This window comes from Frieseomelitta varia, unplaced genomic scaffold, assembly GCF_011392965.1.
Source record: "Frieseomelitta varia isolate USP_RPSP 00005682 unplaced genomic scaffold, Fvar_1.2 scaffold_107, whole genome shotgun sequence".
In the NCBI taxonomy this organism is placed as follows: domain Eukaryota; kingdom Metazoa; phylum Arthropoda; class Insecta; order Hymenoptera; family Apidae; genus Frieseomelitta; species Frieseomelitta varia.
The window spans coordinates 66,865-88,714 of NW_025108717.1; the positions used below are offsets into that span (position 1 = coordinate 66,865).

Genomic DNA, 21,850 nt, shown 5'->3' on the forward strand with positions numbered 1-21,850 from the left:
CATAAATGCATGACTTTCTGATTGTTACGGCTAAAACGAATTGTTTTATTGTAAAGTTAATTTGAATAATCTAATAGTTTTGAATAGTTACACTTTAAACACGATGAATAAGAAAATGAAGACACGGTGCTTTCAAATATATTAGATATAGATTATATCGTCTACAACGTTTCCTAGTCCTCGTTTCCTAGTTATCGTGTTATTTTAACCTAATTAACCTTCAGTAATCAGAATCCTACTTACTCCAATATGAAATCTAGCAACAAGTAGCTCTTACAAATAAATGACTCGATGTTGTCGAGCGGATGAAATCAAAGTTTCGTGTTTGCATATAAATCTGCGTGAAATGATCTCAATCTCGAAAGTAGTATCGAAGTTTTATTTCTGTTGAAAGTTGCTATTTATTAAAATTAAGGGCGTCGTGTATTATTTTGCATTTACAATGTTTCTATCTATATTCAGACTGGTGATAAAAAATTAAAATAAATTAAATAATAAATTGAATTAAAAATTCCGAGGTTTAAAAAAGCCCTACTAAATTATTACACGCTATCGTCGATTATAAAAGTTGGTATTCGACGTTGGTAATCTTTAAAATCGAAAACGTAAACGTAAAACCATACGATCGACCATACATTGGTTATTAAAAAAAAAACCGCATTTTTCTTTTTTTCTTTTTTTTTTAAATAAAACACAGCGAATGCTCCGTGATTTATCGTGTTTTTCGCTGATCTGGTCGCGTCGAATGAGACTTTGATATATCGTTCGGTCGGAATTGCAACGGAGATCGTGATCGCATCCATAGAAAGTCTGCCCACGCTCTCGTGTAAATGCGCGTAAGCTGGGAAGGAAGTATCAAACTAGATAAGCGTAGCAACGTTCATTACTTCCGTCTAGCGTGTGGATGCTACGCGTTATATTCGTCCGTCCGCTGCGAGATTCGTGAATTGCTCCCTTTCTAACGCATTCACGCAGCCAGCCCGGCCATAGACACGCCTTCCACGTTTCGTTTCGTTCCTTTTTCCTTCTCTTCCTCTCCTTTCCCCTCCCTTTTTTACCCTGTCGCTTTGCGAATTTAACCGGTCGCGAAGTTCCCAGACTTTGGAAATTCGATAACGAAAGAAAGAAAGTGAATGGAGAGTTTCCGAAGAACGACGAGGAAAGTTTCTTCAAATGGAAATTTCTGCGCACTCTTTGCTAAATGAAAGAAAATGTAGATACGCGTGTTTTTTTTTTTTTTTTATTTAAAAAGACATGTTTTGGCCTCTTCATTGAATGTGTAAAATTGATGAGGATGATTGACGCTAGACCTACCGAAATAGTTGAAATGACTGATTTATAATGCTTCCTAGAAATTTTGTAATATATATTTTTAAAGATTTAAATGGTTCTTCGTAAAATTTTCGTAGAACAAATAAAAGTTTCTGTATAAGATTGTATTGTAAAGTTTTTCTATCTTTTTTTTTTTATTTTTTTTTTATGTTTCCGATGAAAATTCAGGGTTCAATCGTCGATAGTTGTAGTGTTAAGCTCCGTTAGCATTTAGTAAAAATAATCCCGTGTACTATCGATATACATAGTTGCAACTTTTCATTATAACGTTTCATATTGGAAAATCGATAGAAAATCAATTATGACAAGCCGAAATTATAATTGTTGCTACGATATTACAAAATTGAAGCAAATACGTACGAAAATGATTCGAAGAACGATCCTGCGCACTNAAGAAAGCGGAGTTGCAACTTTTCATTACAACATTTCACGTTGGAAAATCGATAGAAAATCAATTATGACAAGCCGAAATTATAATTGTTGCTACGATATTACAAAATTGAAGCAAATACGTACGAAAATGATTCGAAGAACGATCCTGCGCACTCGGATGCGCAGTCGGCTCGAATTTAGCGGCGCCAAAAGTTTCAAACGATGAATACAAACGTTTCGATAGTCAATCCAAACTTGAGGCAATCAAACGTCAGTGAAACAATTTCGAAGATATCTTCGAGCGTATTTTCTTGCAGTTTTCTCTTACGCGGGAAGAAATTGTGGAAATAATCTCAAGGAAAATGACAAAGTGGGAGAATTGGGGAAGAAAGAAACTCAGAGCGAAAGAAAGCGGAGTTGCAACTTTTCATTACAACATTTCACATTGGAAAATCGATAGAAAATCAATTATGACAAGTCGAAATTATAATTGTTGCTACGATATTACAAAATTGAAGCAAATACGTACGAAAATGATTCGAAGAACGATCCTGCGCACTCGGATGCGCAGTCGGCTCGAATTTAGCGGCGCCAAAAGTTTCAAACGAAGAATACAAACGTTTCGATAGTCGATTCAAACTTGAGGCAATCAAACGTCAGTGAAACAATTTCGAAGATATCTTCGAGCGTATTTTCTTGCAGTTTTCTCTTACGCGGGAAGAAATTGTGGAAATAATCTCGAGGAAAATGACGAAGTGGGAGAATTGGGGAAGAAAGAAACTCAGAGCGAAAGAAAGCGGAGTTGCAACTTTTCATTACAACATTTCACATTGGAAAATCGATAGAAAATCAATTATGACAAGTCGAAATTATAATTGTTGCTACGATATTACAAAATTGAAGCAAATACGTACGAAAATGATTCGAAGAACGATCCTGCGCACTCGGATGCGCAGTCGGCTCGAATTTAGCGGCGCCAAAAGTTTCAAACGATGAATACAAACGTTTCGATAGTCGATCCAAACTTGAGGCAATCAAACGTCAGTGAAACAATTTCGAAGATATCTTCGAGCGTATTTTCTTGCATTTTTCTCTTACGCGGGAAGAAATTGTGGAAATAATCTCGAGGAAAATGACAAAGTGGGAGAATTGGGGAAGAAAGAAACTCAGAGCGAAAGAAAGCGGAGTTGCAACTTTTCATTACAACATTTCACGTTGGAAAATCGATAGAAAATCAATTATGACAAGCCGAAATTGTAATTGTTGCTACGATATTACAAAATTGAAGCAAATACGTACGGAAATGATTCGAAGAACGATCCTGCGCACTCGGATGCGCAGTCGGCTCGAATTTAGCGGCGCCAAAAGTTTCAAACGATGAATACAAACGTTTCGATAGTCGATCCAAACTTGAGGCAATCAAACGTCAGTGAAACAATTTCGAAGATATCTTCGAGCGTATTTTCTTGCAATTTTCTCTTACGCGGGAAGAAATTGTGGAAATAATCTGGAGGAAAATGACGAAGTGGAAGAATTAGGGGAGAAAGAAATTCAGAGCGAAAGAAAGCGGAGGAACCGCGGTGCAAAGTGGGGCGCGCGAGCGGTTTCAAGACCGAACCGAACCGAACCGAACGAAAGTGGCGAACGATCGCGGCGCGCTTGGCTGCTGTGAGCTCGAGGGGCCTCGAACCGCGCGCGACCCTCAGTTCGAATTGAGCGTTTCGCGACGAAGCAACGAAGCCAGCGGTAACCAATCTCCTCGTGTGTTGTTGTTCGGTGTTGTTGTTTCCTCGTATTCGCCGATTCTCCGTGTCCCCTCGACGATGACACGCCGGTCTCCGAAAACGTGCAGGTGAAAATATTCTTGAGGCAACTGGTGTTTCTATCTGTCCACACACAATACACACTTCCGGTCTTTCTTTGGTCCTCGCCGGATTCGACGCGGTGATTCTCGCGCTGAGACTTCTCGATACAAGGGGCGATATCATCGACGAACAAGGTTTGCGATATTTGTTGCACGATAAAAAAAAAAAAATGTTATTAATATGTTGCAAGGAATGATATCGATGTATTTAAAAAAAAGTCAGATTGTTGTTTGGTATTTATACGATTTTTACTATTCCGATAAAGGGGAAATTCGATAAAGATGCCTCTTTGAATCGTTTCTTGCGAGTTAGGAATTAGTAATTATTGAGCGATACGATACGATACGAATGTGATAGTAAGTTGATCGACCAGGCAATGTTTATGCATTCACGATTTTCTGTTTTGCAATGTTTAATAGATTTTCTAGATAATTTCAATAGAATTTTAATAGATAAAAAAAGTTTCTATCGTTAATTATAAAATTGTTAAATTTTTTTGATAATTATTCTTCAGTGTTTCAGTTTATTCCTTCTTAAACTTTTTTTGAAACTTCATAAATTTGTGAGATTCGGGTAAATGATGTAAGAAACTCGCGAATTTCAAATTCGGTTTCACTTCACGGATGTTAAAAAAATAGTTCGATGTAATATGTGTCCTCGATGATGAGTTGTACGTAGTGAGCAAACTGTACGTAGCAGTGGTGGTAAACGGCGAGCGAAATTGCCGGACACAGTTTTATCGAATATTATTTTAATACGCGGAACTTCCGTTCGGGAATTTGTTTGTTCCAGTCGGATCGCGTATTAACTTTCCTTTGACGATAGATGGCTTATCGAATTCGTGGAACGTGCATGCGATTCCGATCTCGTTAGGAGAATATAGACCCCTTCCTTCTCTAAAAACAAACCACCAAGCGAACTTATGTAGCTGTTCCTCGTTCTGCAGCCAATAATCTCGCAGGCTCACAATCAGTGTCGAACATGCACGTGAAACTTCCTGATTGCCGCGAAATTTCTTTCCTATTACGGGAAATTAAGACCCCTTGGTTCCTGGAACCATCCAATTTAACGCCTCGCATAGTTTTAAATATACTACTCTCGAACAAGTAGTGTAACCCTTTCAGGATTTCAAATGTCTCAAATATTTTTATATCTTTTATATCTTGGACCATTCTAAATATTTTACACCTTTAAATATCCGATATATATTTTCAATCTTCGAAACTTGTTTTCCAAATGACACAAAATTTTCTACGCGCACAGTTTGCAAAATTCTTCGATGTCTTTCGTTCCACCCCAAATATTATCCAAAACTTTGTCAGAATTTTTTAAGGGGACAGTGTGTCAATCTTCGAAAAATCGATTCTTCTTGTTCTGTTTTAAATAGTAGTTCGAAGTCTTAGAAATAAGATAGAAAAGGTCGATTTAATTTGGAGTACAAGGTTTTTTTTTTTTTTACTAGCCCACCAAAGTATACGTAATTTTTAGGCCCGTTCTATACTGTCCCCTTAAAGAAGGACAACGCAGAATTTTATCTCGCAGATTCCACACACACACACACACACACACACACACACACACAAGTAGAATTTTTCATCGTTCTCGAAACGCTTCGTAGAAACCTGAGCAAAGTACTCTGAGAATTTTCCAGCCTGCACCTTGCCGCGTTGGTATAGTTTAGTACAGCGTTTCCCTATAGAAGACGGCTGGCTGAAGTATCATCAAGTTGCCATTAAATTTAATGCATCTCGATTGTTCTTGTTACGCGGCGAAGGTATGCAGCTGGATGTTGAATGTGCGTCGCGGCGACGGGTCAATCAACCGCGGGTGTTTATACCCCCTTGAGCGACGGTGCCCGTAACAAATTGTTGACCTCGGTTCAGAGGGGAACTCGCGAATCACCGAGTCGAGGGGACTCTATTTTTACATCGTTTTTTTAAATCAACGTGCAGTTGTTCGGATTCGTTCCTGACACGATCCCGCGGCTTCGACTTTCAACGTCCTCTCCTCCTCCCCCCACGACTGGTATTCGAAACTATAAAAATTGTCTTGCACCTCGTTTTATTGCTAACCTCTGTCAGAGAAGTTGCAGAGTAATAATAATTGTTACAGTGGATTAAAAATTTACTACACTTTTTTATATTATTTACTATACTATATTATAGTATATTACTATACTATACTATACTATATTATAGTATATTACTATACTATACTATACTATATTATAGTATATGTATAATACTATATTACTATACTATATTATAGTATATTATATATGTAGTATATTAAATAATTAATATTGTATTAATAGTGTATTAATGTATAATAGTATTGTTAATGTATTAATGATATTAATATATATATTAATTATAATAGTATTGTAAATGTATTAATATATATTAGTGTATAATAGTATTGTTAATGTATTAATGATATTATAATATATATTAATTATAATAGTATTGTAAATGTATTAATATATATTAGTATAGAATAGTATTGTTAATGTATTAATGATATAATAATATATATTAATTATAATAGTACTGTAAATGTATTAATATATATTAGTGTATAATATATATATTAATAGTGTATTAATATATATATTATAGTATATTAAATAATTAATAGTGTATTAATATATATAGTATATTAAAAATTAATTATTATATTTATTATTATGTTAAAAATATAATTAAATAACTCGAATTTTTCTAACATAATTACTATAGTCATTCGTGATCGACATCACCGAAGAATTAAAGATTATCTCTTAACTCTCTTCTACTTTTCAGTCTTCTACTTTTACTTCTCGTTGTTCGAGCGTTTTGTTTGACGTGCATTTGGTTGTTTGGGATGAATTTAAGCCATTTTTTTTCCTCGGTGATAATTATATCGAAGTTAGCTGGAATATTGGAGTTTTTCTGAGACGTAATATCTCTGGGAAATATTCAAAAAAATTGGAGAATTCCTTTACTGGGAAATAAAAATTTGTAATTGATGACATCTCATTTATGAAACTACTCGTATAGTCGTGATAGATTACCTTGTTTCTGATAGTTCTTATTCTACAGTCTTTTTTTTTTCTTTTTCGCGCGGACGAAAACCTCTGACAGTGAGAAACAATTTTTCCTCTTGTCAGAAGGAAAAAATCTCATGAATAGTTTATTTTCATTAGTATTCTCCCATAAATTTTATTTCCTTTTCTGAATTATTTCGAATCTTATTCATAGAAATATTCTGGAAGACACGCATATCTTGGAAAGAAATACTTTGTAAATTATCCTCCTCTTGTAAATTATCTTCCCCGTGAATTTCATCTTATTCCGAGTTACAAAATAGCTTGGGAAATATGTGCGTGCTCCTTGGAAAGAAATATCTTGCTAGATGTTTACCTTCATTGATATTGTTCCACAAATTTTATTTTATTTACAACTCTCGACTGTCAAACAGGGAAGAAAGAGCGTCTCTCTGGGAAGAAAGTCTATTATGTCGTGCAATGAAGTATAAACAATTACATCCTTACTACCGTCCAGGATAGAAACAGAACTCGTTTCCTCGGAACATTGTTTAGTTCGCTGTTGTAGCTCATTTAGCAATTGAATGTAGAATTGCTTTTTCGTGAAGAAAAAAACAAAATGTTGATTCTAAACTAGACTGTTGTAGAGGAGCAAAGTAATTTTGAACGAGCTCTCCAGAATCCTCCTAGTCCTTCACTGCTGGGAATATTTGAAATTAAGAATTAGCAAATTTGTGATCATTCTATTTTTAAAAATAGCAAGTATTTTTTTTTTATAGTAGATAGGTATACTTTTTTAATAAAATATAATAGATATTACATTTAACTGTAATTGGCGAAATTCACCAAAGAGAAATCTAAATATAAATTCTTATTAATACTTATATCACGTAAATAAATTAAAGTGTTAGGGGTACCCATAAGTAATAATGTCGTTTTTTGATACTGTACAAAATTTTATTTCATTCAATAGCTAATACATTTTTAATCTATAATATAATTTAATTCATCATATCATATAATTTTATTTTGTTTAAGAGTTAATAAAGATATTATCATAAGAGTTAATTAACATATTATTGTAATATAATTTTATTTTATTTAAGAGTTAATAAAGATATTATTATAAGAGTTAATTAACATATTATTGTAATATAATTTTATTTAATTTAAGAGTTAGTACAGTTTTAATCTATAATATAATTTAACAGTAAGCACGCTAAACGTCAATGTATTTAAGTTAATTATTGTCACTAGATGGCAGTGTTTATTAAATTTGAAAAAAACGACATTGCTTACGGGGGTACCCTTAATACATACATATTCAATAAATTAATAAAGCAAATACAATTCACACCGAACGAAATTTCCATTGAGATAGAAACCTTTGCAATTTTCATGTTTCCACACAAATTAATATTGGAAATTTTTCTCTTTTGCTTTTTGCGAATTAGAGTCATATCTGTTATCTGGAGTCGTATTTCTCCGGAAGGAAAACAACGTGGCAATCACGAAATATCGAAGGGTTTTCACAACACCAGTCGCTTTCACGGCAAAACATTTCGGATAAACGCGGCTTTATCGCCCTTGATTAGGGATTAGTTGTAATAGCGTTTCGGAAACAGGTGCGCGGTTAATGGTGCATAAATTTCATTCGATGGCGCACAAATCACCTGGCGAACGACCAAAATCGCTAGAAAGTTTCAAAGCGAGCGGCTATTGTTCGAACATTGATATTGGAAATCAAGCGCGAGCTTCTGAAACTTGATAGAAACTCTCGCGAGTTTTTCGATACTTTTCTACTTAGAAAATGATTCTATTGTCTTCGAATATATATACATAAAATAATAATAATTCAGATTACTCTTTTTTTCTTTTTAATAAATTTGTAATTTGAATTATTCTGGGAAGTTAGAATATCGTAACTTTGGTTAATTAATTAATTGTAAAGAGATGATATTGCGAACGAAGTATTTTTCTGTTGAAACCTGTTTCATTTGAAATTTTAATATGTTCTAAACAAGTGTGAAATCTGTGACTAAAGAAATTAGAATTAGATATTTGAAAAATTGCGATTAATTAAATTTTCTTTGGCCTGCCATTGTACTGAGAGGGGAAAATAGGACAAAAAGATTAAATTAAATTACATTATATTAATACATATAATTATATCACACACACACACATATATATATATTCAAATAAAATTACATAACAGAGACTGTCGCGTAACAACATTTGATATTCATAATAATGATATTTGGAAAGAATAACAGTCGAAATTGAGGAAATAAAGATAATAAAAAGAAGACAATATATAGCTTCAATCTTTGTTAACCTGAAACGAAGCTTATATTAAACTCTCAACACCACCTGTCGATTAATCGTGATCACTATCGCTAATCTCACGGAATCTCATCTAATTTCCAACCTCCAATCAACGCCAAGAAAAGAGAAGGTTGCAAAGAATGGAGCGGCGCCGAAGAAAACAAAACGGAAAAAGAAAAACGAAAGGAAGAAAATGTCGATAGAAAGGTACAGATAGATCGGGCGCGTTGATTTTGTTTAGGCGTTCGCCAAAAGGAACAAGATTCATGGAAAGCGAGGAGAAGAGGGGAAAAAAAGGATGGGAAGGAAGCGGGAAGGTCTCTCTCCATTGTTGCGAAAAGCGAGCTTCGCCGTTTTCCCCTCTCGGAACGTGCTTTCAAACCGGAAGAGATATCAGTGAGTTTAATTTATCGATCGCGGCGAATCTGTTTCGCGATGCTGGCGCAACGAAACGTGAGAAGAAGTCTGTACGTGTGTGTGGTTGAAGGGAGAGACAGGGAGAGACAGGGAGAGACAGGGAGAGACAGGGAGAGACAGGGAGAGACGTTTTCGTTAATTATGACGAAAGTACATGTTTACTACAACTTGTGAGTTCACGCAACCACCTGATTACACATAGGTCACGTGTTGTTGAAATTTAGAAACTATCGTGTCGAACAGCTGCTGAACAGCTGATGAAAGAGAATTAAATATTGACGCGTTAAACATTGAAATTTAAATTAATAATGGAACGTCGAAGTTCATATGTTTTGTCTGTCATTAGGTTATGATGAAAATACGATGAAAATATTATATTATTGTTAAATATTGTTGTTTAAATGTTGTTTAAAAGTGTCTTCTTTTAGATTGAATTCGCAATTGGTACCGCATTGAGCGCAGATATTTATGCACGGATTTCAGAGAGAAATCCGTGCGATATCGTATAAGTATAAAATATAAAAAATGTATCGATTATGTTGTTTAGAAGAGACAAATTTCTTTTTAGTTCAGCTATTAAAAGTGTTTTTATTACAAAGTGAGGTATTAATAGGAAGTTTTTTTATCAGAGTTAGGTTAAGAGTAAACTCATTAAGTATCGGTGTCATTCGCGGTTCCGCACGATCGATTTCTATGAAAAACAATTTCATCTTTTTAACATATCGTGACTGTAACCGGAAATTTCACAACATCTCAAGGATCATCTTAATTGCTCTAGAATTGTTCTATTCTTGGCGGATTAATAATTAAGAACGAATCGACACGATGATCGATTTTAATTATTCTGAACATCATTACGATATACAATGTATATTCTTGGTATGAGATATAAAACGGATTCATAATCAGATACGCATCAAAATATTCTACATTCAACAAATTCGTATCAATTTACAAGTAGATTTGTATTTAATAAGTTTTCGACAAATAGATGTGCACGATCGTGAAATCAACGTTAATTCTGGCAGAAATAACTTTTGAAACTATTTCTTAAACAAAGAGTGAGACTCTAGAGGTCTAGCGGTGAAGAAATTATTATTTTATGGAGAATATTCGATGAAACTATACATTAAATTGCTCTCCCTTCGTTGGAAACCACGGATCTACTATCACAAGGAATAAGTCCACAAATGAGCTGTTATACTCAAGAAATTGAAAATTAACGACGATTATAGTCTAAAACTGTACAGTATATAGTATAAAACTACTATTGCTATTACTATTATAGTATTATACTATAGTTATTATCACTACTATTACTACTATTACTACTATATATTACTATACTTATAATGTAGATTCTAGTATAAAACTACTAGATAATTATTGTCAGTAATAATCATAGTACCATACTGTGGTTATTACTGTGCTCTACTATATAGATTACTATACTTGTAGTATAAATTATAATATAAAATTATATAGTATACATACTATATACCATAATAGTATATAGTATATATAGTGTAATAGTATAATAGTATATATAGTGTAATAATATAATAGTATAATAGTATATATAGTGTAATAGTATAATAGTATATATAGTGTAATAGTATAATAGTAATAATATATACTATTATACTATTATAGTATACTAGTATGTACTATTATACTATTATAATAGTATACTATACTATTAATATAATATAATAGTATACTAACATATACTATTATACTATTATAGTATAATAGTATATAGTATATACTATTATACTATTATATTACAGTGTAATAGTATAATAGTATATAGTATATATAGTGTAATAGTATGTAGCATAGTATAACGTATAAAAACAACAACAATGGAAGAAGACGAGGCGGAAGTATCGCCCAACTTTTTTCCATATTTTACTTAATAACGTGCCTATTATCCGAGCGAATTAATCAGCGTACGATCACAACAACGCGGGCCGTGAAATCGATTACGCTCGCGCAGCCGAGTATTTTCTTTCCACTCTTGCACAGAGCGGAGGAGACCAGCAGGGCGCTGGGTGTTGTTGGGCTGTGACGATCGGTGGCAAACGATGCTTCAGCGATTAATCAAACGGGTCTATTCAGGCGTCTGGTTTTACACTTAACGCGGACGGCTTATCGTTTCAACGTTGCATAAAACGTTGCATGCAACGTGACAACAAAGGATCGAGATCGATCGACGGTCTCGCGGGATCTAGATTTTTGTTTGTCGCGTGTGTTGGAAGTCAAGCGAAGACGACGAGATAATTTTTCAATAAAAGCGAGAAAAATATCTCGTCGATGTTTTATTGAACAAAAGACAGATGGCAAGAAACTTTTGGCCCACCCTATATTACTGATTGATGAAACAAAGGAAACCTAACCTTTATCAGCGATAATATAATAATAATATTTATACGAGACAGCAGCTTAATATTCATAGCGATCAACGTGTCAAAAATAAAAAAAAAAAAAAAAAAAAAGAAACAGAGATATATCAAACATTGTTGACGAGAGTTAAAGTTTCGGTTCGTCTCTAGATCGATCGAATCGATTTTTATAAACGTTGCGCGCGCGCGTACGTCCAGTTTGCATAATCGGGTTACGCCGCGTGTGTAACAGCCCGGATATCCGGCTAACGAGCGTCTTGGGTGCGTGTAATCGAGAAAGCTGGGATTTATCGAGGATGAATCTTTTGCCTTGCTCGGGCGATTTTTTTCATCGACCGTGAACACGGAAGCGGCGCGCTGTTTCTTCAACAGGGATCAAACCGATTTTCGCCTGGTTTGCTCGCGAGATAACGATCTGTTGTATAGTCGCTGAGTGGCACGCGAAGCAATAAGTTCGGAACTTCCTTCATAAATTGTAAGTGAGTTTACGTAACGTTTGTTCGTCGGTACACCGTAGAGAATAAAGATATAGAAACGACGATGATGAGTTCGAACACGGTTCGAACAACACTCGTTAATTATCAAATGTTATTATTATAAATAGGTAATAACGATTGAGCTTCTGTGATACACGAAAATGTATATAATATATATACAAAGTAGAGGGTTTTATTGTTTGTATTGTAGTATTTAATGCTCGAGATAAATCTCTGTTTAGTTAAGAGTAAAATGGATAAATATCGGTAATAATAAATGCGAGAAACTCATCAAACTCTCGAAATTCCTTTCTACAGTTTACAGTGTGAATTGAATGAAGTGCAAATTGAAAATTTACGAATTGTGAAAATTTTGGGAAAGATAGAAGATGTTGTTAAATGGCGAGTGAATAAACTGTGGTTTAATATTTAAATTAAATCAAGTTCAATCGACGCCTTAATTCGATACTAAATTAACCAGGAAATAAACATGAAGCGGAAAGTTCGAACAAGCACGTAGGAATTAATGAAACGAAGTTACGAAGATACAGCACCAAGAACAAAGAAACAATTGCCACGAGTATGTACTTGGTCGTGATAAAGAAGAAGTGCAAAGAGCAAACTCACAAGTTACGAGTCAATTGCCCCGTCGCCTTTGAACCACAAAAAGTATGATTAGAGTATTATCGGGAAGTTATCGAAACTCGTGAGATACAAGCACACGTGTGTACATGCACAGATAACATTTGATCTAAACCGAGCTATTCTGGTGAACGTGCAAGGAGAATGGTACAGAAACACCAACTAAATACTTGCGCAAAGAAATTGTTCCAGTTAGATTCAATTAACGTTTAACATTTCACAGACCATTATCTTTATTGTTTACGGTTTGTTTAACACCTTGCAGAGTAGTACAAAGTGCGAAAGAGTTTAAAAGAAAATTGAAATAGCCCTGAAGTATTTAAAACGTCCTTTTTGAGGACGATTATTATTTTTTTTTTAAATTTTGTCACACGTGTTTTCATTCGCTGGATTTTCATGAGAATGTATTGCATAAGTGATGATTGAGATATTCATAGTATTTGAAATAAGAATAGTATTTAAAAATTGATTATCAAAATGGGCATAAATGCATGCAAGTACGTTGAAAATATTTCTTTAAAACGTGCGAATAGTAGCCAATGATTGTTTAAAAATGATTGTTAAAAGTATTATTTCAAGTTCAATTGATGAATATTTCAAATATTTGTATTTATTTCAAATGTTGTTTGAATCAAATAATATAATCAATCAATGTGAGAAAACGAGTAATTACTTCAAATTAATTAATGCAACATTGCCTGTGTTTGTGTTTCAAGCTCATATATAATTGAGATACACGTTCATAAGTGAACACACGTACTCGTGAAATCAAATTTATAATTATTTCAGATTAATCGGTACTGCTGCTACTACTAATGACAATTAATCAGTGATCATAGTCATTTCAGAATTATATGTAGAAATATATGTAATTAAAATATACAATAATTGTACCTGTAAATATTATGTACAATGCTTCAATCAACACGAAGGTGGATTGACAATTATTTCAAATTGACCATTATATATGGGTTATTTCATCATCATTATGGTAAAATCAAGCACTATTCCAACCAACATGAAAATAAATAATTGCTTCAATTATAATGTCGACCAAATGGAACATAGTAACTCATTAGTTAACTTGTGTAACTTGGTTTTTTTACCTTACCTTTTTTTCTTTTTTTTGTTTAACACATTAGCCACAAAACTCGCGTAAACATGATTTATCGTGACTGCAGAACTGTAATAAAGACAAAAACGGGTCGTAAAGATCGGTAGACGATGGTCGGTGAGATAATTTGTTCGGTAATGGAACTGAAGAAGCGCAATTGCCTCTTGTAACGAGGATGGAATTCATGCACGCGGCCTTGTCCCGATTCTTCCACGATTGACCCGTGGATCTTGCAACGCGTTGCCGGATAATGCATAAAAAAAATAAGAAAAGAAAAGGAGAAAAAAAAAAAAACAGGCACGCGACTGCATAATTTCGCAGGCTGCGATCTGGCGTGGCACTCGAGGCCGACACGCTGCTTCGCGATACCGTTTGATCGCCGCTCTGTTATTTTTCTCGTGCTTCTTATCGATAAAATGTGGGTCAGCTCTCCGAGTTACGGTTATTTCTCAGATCTCGATTAGTTTTACTGGCTGTTACTGGAGCTGATCGACGATTAAAACTCGATCGAGCCTGAGTTATTGGAGGTTATGAACGTTTGAGTTGTTAAATTTTAGGTTAGGTCTAGATTAACTGGACCATTTGCGAGATGATCATGAACTTAGGGTTACACAGTTTAATTCTGTAATGTTTAATTTCATCAGGCACGAGATGAAATCGCTGTTTGAGAATTAAATTTAATAATATCCAAGTTAAATCGAGTCTGAGTTATTGGAGGTTATGAACGTTTGAGTTGTTAAATTTTAGGTTAGGTCTGGATTAACTGGACCATTTGCGAGATGATCAAGAACTTAGGGTTACACAGTTTAATTCTGTAATGTTTAATTTCATCAGGAACGAGATGAAATCGCTGTTTGAGGATTAAATTTAATAATATCCAAATTAAATCAAGTCTGAGTTATTGAGGTTATGAACGTTTGAGTTGTTAAATTTTAGGTTAGGTCTGAATTAACTTGGCCATTTGCGAGATCATGAACTTAGGGTTACACAGTTTAATTCTATAATGTTTAATTTCATCAGGAACAATGTAAAGTACGAGAGGAAATCACTGTTTGAGGATTAAATTTAATAATATCTGAGTTAAATTGAGTCTGAGTTATTGGAGGTTATTATGGTTGTTTTAAACAATTTAGACTGAGAACAATTTAGAGTTACTCTGCTTAATTCTGGAATTCCTTTAATTTCATTCAGAAACGATGTAAAGATAAAATCAAGTATCCTAAATTTCACGCTTATTTCCACGTTGCTACTTCTAATCCAGCGATGCTGTTTGAGGATTAAATTTAATAAATCCAGTCTAAAGTTCGTTTACAATAGACTTTAAGATTAGATTCGAATTATGTTTAACATTTGAGTTAAACTGAGCTTGGAGTTGGATAATATTTAACAATTAGGACTAAATAAAGTCTCAGCTAATCTCAGAATCATGTCCGAATTGAATGTAATGTACGATTTACATAGAATGCACAGTTAGGTCTTTAAAATTTTGCTCGAGTCAGGTTTATGTCAGGTCTGATACAAAATTGAAATTCTCCCTTATGATCAAAGTAATAATTTCTTCAATCAATAGATGTAACATTTATACAAGGTGGGCCAAAAGTTTCCTTCCACCTATGTTTCTTTTTTTTTTTTTTAATAAAACATCAAAATAAAAGAAAAAAACTAATTTTAAATTTTGATTTTAAATTAAATTTAAGTTCAAACATGTATTGTTCCGTTGTGTACTTCAATTCGTAAAAAAAAAAAAAAATTGAAAAGAATATATAATAAAAAAATCACGGATTTATTTTAGTAGGAAGAGATTTTTTGCTCACCCTATACATAATCTCACGATCAGAATAATAATTTCTTAAATATAACGTAGAATTTATCCCCCCTTTTTTTTTCTAAGTCACCCGTTCTCTTCGTATTCGTAATCAACTTCTCTCTCTCTCAGTAATTAATAAGAATCGAAGGTTCACGATCGAGCGTTTATTTCTAATTTTTCTCAGTCGGTAACTCTCATTCTCATTCATTTGTCGGAGAACGAAACTCGTTTCGCGATCACGATCGTCTGTAGATCCCAGTTGCACGTCCTGCTTTGACGTCACGGTGGATCGAGCAAAACGTGACTGTCGTTGACAATCGAGCAGAGAGACGTTTGTCTCTCTAACCAACGGTTAATCGCCTGATTAATGGCCCTTCTTTTCTGCTCGTCCATCAAACGGCGCGGTCGCAGGTGGATCGTGTACGCCAGAACTAAAATTTCGAAGCGCGATGGGGACCGATCGTCAACACTCTGGAGGATCAAACGGCGGTAGGAAGCCCCTGTCAAATGATCCACGTTCGACGCGACACCATTTTTACAGTTTCATCTCCAGCACAAAAAAAAAAAAAAAAAAAAAAAAAACAGAAAAAAATTGGAAAACTGGAAAAAGAAATTTTTTTCTCCCGTGCTTGATTGCATCGATATTTAATCGTCGTTGTTTAACGATTAGAATTATTAATTTAGCAAGAAATAATTCAACGATGTTGATAGCGTTCGTTTAAAAAAATTGTGGTAAAAATATTCGGTCGGAGAACACCGTTTCTCTATTAATTTCATTTGCATTCTGCTCGTAAGTGTTGAAAAGACGACGATATCTATCCGTGTTTGTCGTCACATTCTACGAGTCGCGCGAAGAATGCAAACGGCACAGATGCTTGATAGTTTGAAATATTTTTCTCGCCTCGTTAAACTTTAAATCAGAAGCTCTATTTAGCATTTACATGTTTCGTGCAACTGGACGTTGTACTTGAAGAAATTGAGATACTGTTTTGAACGATGGACGCCAGTGGATATCTTGCGTTGTTTCAAAATTATATTCTTCGAACTCTCGTTACATTGTGGATGTTATGTAAATCGAAATTCCGAGAAGTTAACGAGACACGATTATATCTGGCGATCGTATTGGCTAAACAAAAAGCTTTCAGTCTGAAGAGAAATTGATACGATCACTGGAAATTACAAGATGTTTAAAATGAAAATTATATAGTCGAAATATATAAAATGATGAATTCCTACGAATTGAAATGTATGATGATAGATAGACATATCATAATAAGAAATACATATATAAAATATAATCACATGTTTGAGAGAAATAAACACATACATGTATAAAATGATGAATCATTGTAAATTAAAATATATAATGGTGATGATGGAAATAATCAACAACAATAAAAAATACGTGTAAAAATTACTAAATACTTAGAATCAATGTAATATAATTATTAATTAATTAATTAATTAATTAATTATTATCAGATGTTTCGTGAAAATAGAGAATTATTTAAACAGTCAATTGTCTATCAATAAATCTAAATATAACCATAGTATAATATAATAATATAATATAATATAATATATATAATATAATAGTATAATATAATATATATAATATAATAATATAATATAATATAATATAATATATATAATATAATAATATAATATAATATAATATAATATAATATAATATAATAATATTCGTTTTTCATTGCAATTCTTGAAACTTCATTATCTTCACGTAATTTCTGTATACCAATCTGTGTATTATCATTCGGTATATTATCAATATTACGTATTCTTTATTTCCAGTACTCTTAATTATCTTTCACTTTTTAATCGAGAGGCGATAGCTGCTGCATTTCGTCACACGTATAATACAGATGATAAAATTTCGAAACGCTTTACATAACGAACACGCAACGAACATACTCCCTGCAACGAACATACTCGAGATATATATTATACTTACAACGTGAAATGAAAACAGGAAAACCGGGAAATAGTTATCACGGGCGTAATTCGCGATTAGGAACGATAGCGATCGCTGTTTACAGACGAAAGTAATTTAGATCACTCGGTTTCTCATGCAACGATGAATTTACGACGAAACGAATGCTTTCTCATTAATTTACTATCGTGTACATTCATCCACGATCGTATTGTTTATTTTCGAAGGAGAATCGTAACTGTTCTTCTCAATTGCGCGGCACAGTTTGGCACAGTTTGATCCTGTTGATTGAAACGTTTAGGGGAGAGGAATGTTTCGAAGCCAGACAGTGTGAAAACCGTGTTGTTACGGAGCAAATTAAAATTTGCTGATTTTCACTTCTCGACGATGAAAGTGGCGAGCGAATTAACTGGCAGTTTCTAAAACGCGTCGACGTTACGTTAGTGACTCAATTGCCGATGATCTCGGGTAGAGATCCGCTGCGTTTGAGGACTTTCGAACGTTCGCTGGATCTTTCGAAAGTCTCGCAGAATTAAAACTTTGTCAGAAAGTGTTCAGAACTTAGAAATAGAAGAGAGAAGTCAATATAATCTGTATCATTTCTCCTCACCTGTCTTCATCTAGAGATCTACAAACTGATTTCTTCTTTCCCTTTTTACTTTACAATGTTCTCACGAAATAAATCGTGTTTAAGGTTAACGAGCGATCATTTTCATTTGAGAACAATTTTCACCAAGATACACGTTTTTCATTGTTGTTGTACAGAAAAATTTGCAATCCTCTATCGTCAGGGGATCGCAGATCAACAATCTGTTTCATCGTCAGAGCTTCGAAAAGAAATTCAGACGCGCAATATTTTTCATGATACTCTATCGTCATTGTCTTCTCTAGAATTTCGTGAAATTGAAAGAAATCGATGTGACTATTTACAATGATTTGTAATAATTTGTAATATTACGACGAATTATCCTTAAGAGGTTAATCTCTCTCGTAGTTTTCACCTTTAAATTATATTCTAGTCAAGTTCTTCCATTTGGTATAAAAACCAAGACTGATATTATGATAGAAAATGAAGAAAAAATCGGAGAGAAAAAAGAAAACTGGGAAAAAACGCTGTCGAAGCATTTCTCTCTTCCTCTCCCTATTTTTCACGCGCGCGCGTGAAAACGGAGACACGGTTTTTTTGCGAAAGCGACGATAATTATTCGCGTTGCGCAAAGTTTAATGCCCCGTAAATTAAGATCTGTCCGTTTCCCTATCGGTTTCTCGGCACAATTTCATTTTGCCCCGAACGATGGACATTCTCTGATCGGCACTTCCTGGTCCGATAAAAAATCCATAATAATCAATAACAACTGTCATTCGGCAGAACCTACAGAAAGCGTCCAATTATCTGGAAAACCAGCGACTAAGAATCTAGAAACCAGCTACCAAGAATCTTGAAACCAGCGTCCAAGAATCTAGAAACCAGCGTCCAAGAATCTAGAAATCAGCGTACAAAAATCTAAAAATCAGCGACCAAGAATTTAGAAATTAGCGTCCAAGAATATAGAAACCAGCGACCAAGAATCTAGAAACTAGCGTCCAAGAATCTAGAAATCAGCGTACAAAAATCTAAAAATCAGCGACCAAGAATCTAGAAATTAGCGTACAAGAATCTAGAAACCAGCGTCCAAGTATCTAGAAACCAGCGTCCAAGTATCTAGAAACCAGCGACCAAGAATCTAGAAATTAGCGTACAAAAATCTAGAAACCAGCGTCCAAGAATATAGAAACCAGCGATTAAGAATCTAGAAACCAGCGACCAAGAATCTAGAAACCAGCGNCCAAGAATCTAGAAACCAGCGTTCAAAAATCTAGAAACCAGCGTCCAAGTATCTAGAAATCAGCGACCAAGAATCTAGAAACCAGCGACCAAGAATTTAGAGAGAGAGAGAGAGAGAGAGAGAGAGAGAGAGAGAGAGAGAATTACTTGGAAACGCGATGAGCCGCGTCCGTGAAGCGTTACTTTGCATTCTTCGACGAGTACACTGTAGCACGTGCGATTGCTGATTTCCAAACGATCCGCGCGTGCACATCGCTGTTTGAAAGCGTCCGAAGGCCTTTGAAACCGATGCCGACGTATCTCCCGAAGGTCCTTCGCCGTTTCTCACTGCAGCTTTTCTTTTTCTGAATTTCGATTTCGGTGAACTTATGGAGATATTCTTGGCCTGTGAACTGATTACTCTCATGATGTTGTTCACTTACTGTTTGAGCATTTTCTCGTACAGCGGCGACGAAGAGATTTTTCTGAAGAATTCTAAAAATCGGATTTCTGCGATCTGAAGTATCTTTGTGGATGATTTTCAAAAGATTTTGTGGATTTTTGAAATTTTGTAGAATTTTTGAAATATTCCAGTAAATCTCTGATGAATTGGGAAGGTCTTTGAAGAAAGCGGAGGATTCTGAGAGCTTCCAGGGCTTGCAGAAAATTCTGAACTCTTCTGAAATATTGCAACAACATTCCAGAGACTCCCTAAGAATCCTAAAAAGTTTTCACGAGTTTCTGGAAAATTCCTAGAACTTCTGAACACTTCTGCAATATTGTAAAAACGTTCCACAGACTTCCCAAGACTTCTAAAAAATTTCTAGAATTAGTATTCATTCTTTTAAATAATTCAGAGTAATTTAAAAACTTATTTACTGCAAGAACGTACTACTCGGGAGTCAGCTTTTGAAAAATTCTGAAAAAATTCTCAACACTTCTGAGATATTGCAAGAACCTAGGTCTCCTAAAATATTTCGACAAGCTTCTGAATAATTCTGAACACTTTCAACACGTCGCAAGAACATTCTGGAGACTTGCCAAGGCTCCTGAAATATTTCTACGAGCTTCTAAAAAAATTCTGAAAACTTTTGACACCGAAGTTTACGATCGCTTCTACAAATTTCCAAGCTAAATGAATCTCTCTGGAAAGATTCTCACCAGAAGTGAAAATTTGGAAAAGGAAACGGAAGAAAAAAAAAAAAAAAGAAAAATAGGAGAAAATACGCGAGGTGACCCATCGAGTCGACGATTTTCCTCCTCGTTTTGTAATAGTCGTATACACACGCTGCGTTTCGTCATTGGCCGATCGACGAAATAGCGACTGGAGACGATTGGGTTAATGATCGCGCTTACTTTCGTTTCACGTAACGTCCGTCCGTGTACACGCACGAAATTGACCTAAAAAATCGCGCCTTTAATAGCTTTCGCGGTCAATTAACAATGGAGACGTCGCGGACATAATCGATGCACAGCGTGACGTAAAACGTCCAGCTTGCCTGACACTTATGGGACTTGTTCTCCCGATTATCGTCGATAATTCCACAATTGATTAATTGCGAGAGAATGTTGCTGTAAAGAAATTTGAAAAATATAACACGAGAATATAATAACCACGAGACAGAGTCTTTGGCCAAAATGTTAGAGCCACTTGCAGTTTCAACGTCATTCGTGTTCTTGATCAGTGTTGAAAAACGTTTTTTCTTTTTGACAATTCGTAGAATTAATCGAGAAAATCAGAGCGACGCGGTTCGAACGTAGATGCTCAAGTTTATTACCGTGTGATTTCTCTCTGCAAAATTGAAAATTATAGTCTTACCAAATTTGTAAAACTTTCTCAAGGGGATATTCTAGTGTGAAGTGCGTGTTTTTTCTGACTTTGTTGGGGAATTTTTTGCAAAGGAACTATTATACCTTTTGCAGTCAAATTGACAAAGTTTATTTGTACGTATTTCAACGACGTTTTAAAATTTTTTGCGACAAAAAAAGTTAAAAATTAGTGACACTCTCAAACATAATCGCTTTTAAAAAAAGGTCGTCTCACGGTCGTCCATAATTTCGGCCATTCTGCTCGTCGGAAATGAAAAAACGTGCATGTTCCTTAATTAGTATGAGTTTGGCTATAACAGGTACCGAAACAAAAGAAAAAAGTCGGTAATTGAAAAAGTGGCGATACTTTGAAGTTTAATTATCGATTTTTTGCATGCTTTTGTTAAACTTCGGAAGCCTAAAAAAATATAAAAAATAAAATTTTTTGGTTGATTCTGGCAGGGGCTATAGTCACACATGTACTAAATGCGTACTTAAAATTT

General features: G+C 34.4%; 1 protein-coding gene across 2 annotated transcripts in view; it reads left to right on the top strand.

Annotated features, from left to right (window-relative positions):
* The first annotated feature begins 3,347 nt into the window (after nucleotides 1-3,347).
* LOC122528275 (patched domain-containing protein 3) overlaps nucleotides 3,348-21,850 on the top strand; it is a 56,498-nt gene continuing 37,995 nt past the window's right edge. For both annotated transcript variants that reach the window (XR_006306527.1, XM_043653244.1), the window contains exon 1: nucleotides 3,348-3,703. The gene's annotated coding sequence lies outside the window, so the exon portion shown is untranslated. The remainder of the gene's footprint in view (nucleotides 3,704-21,850) is intronic.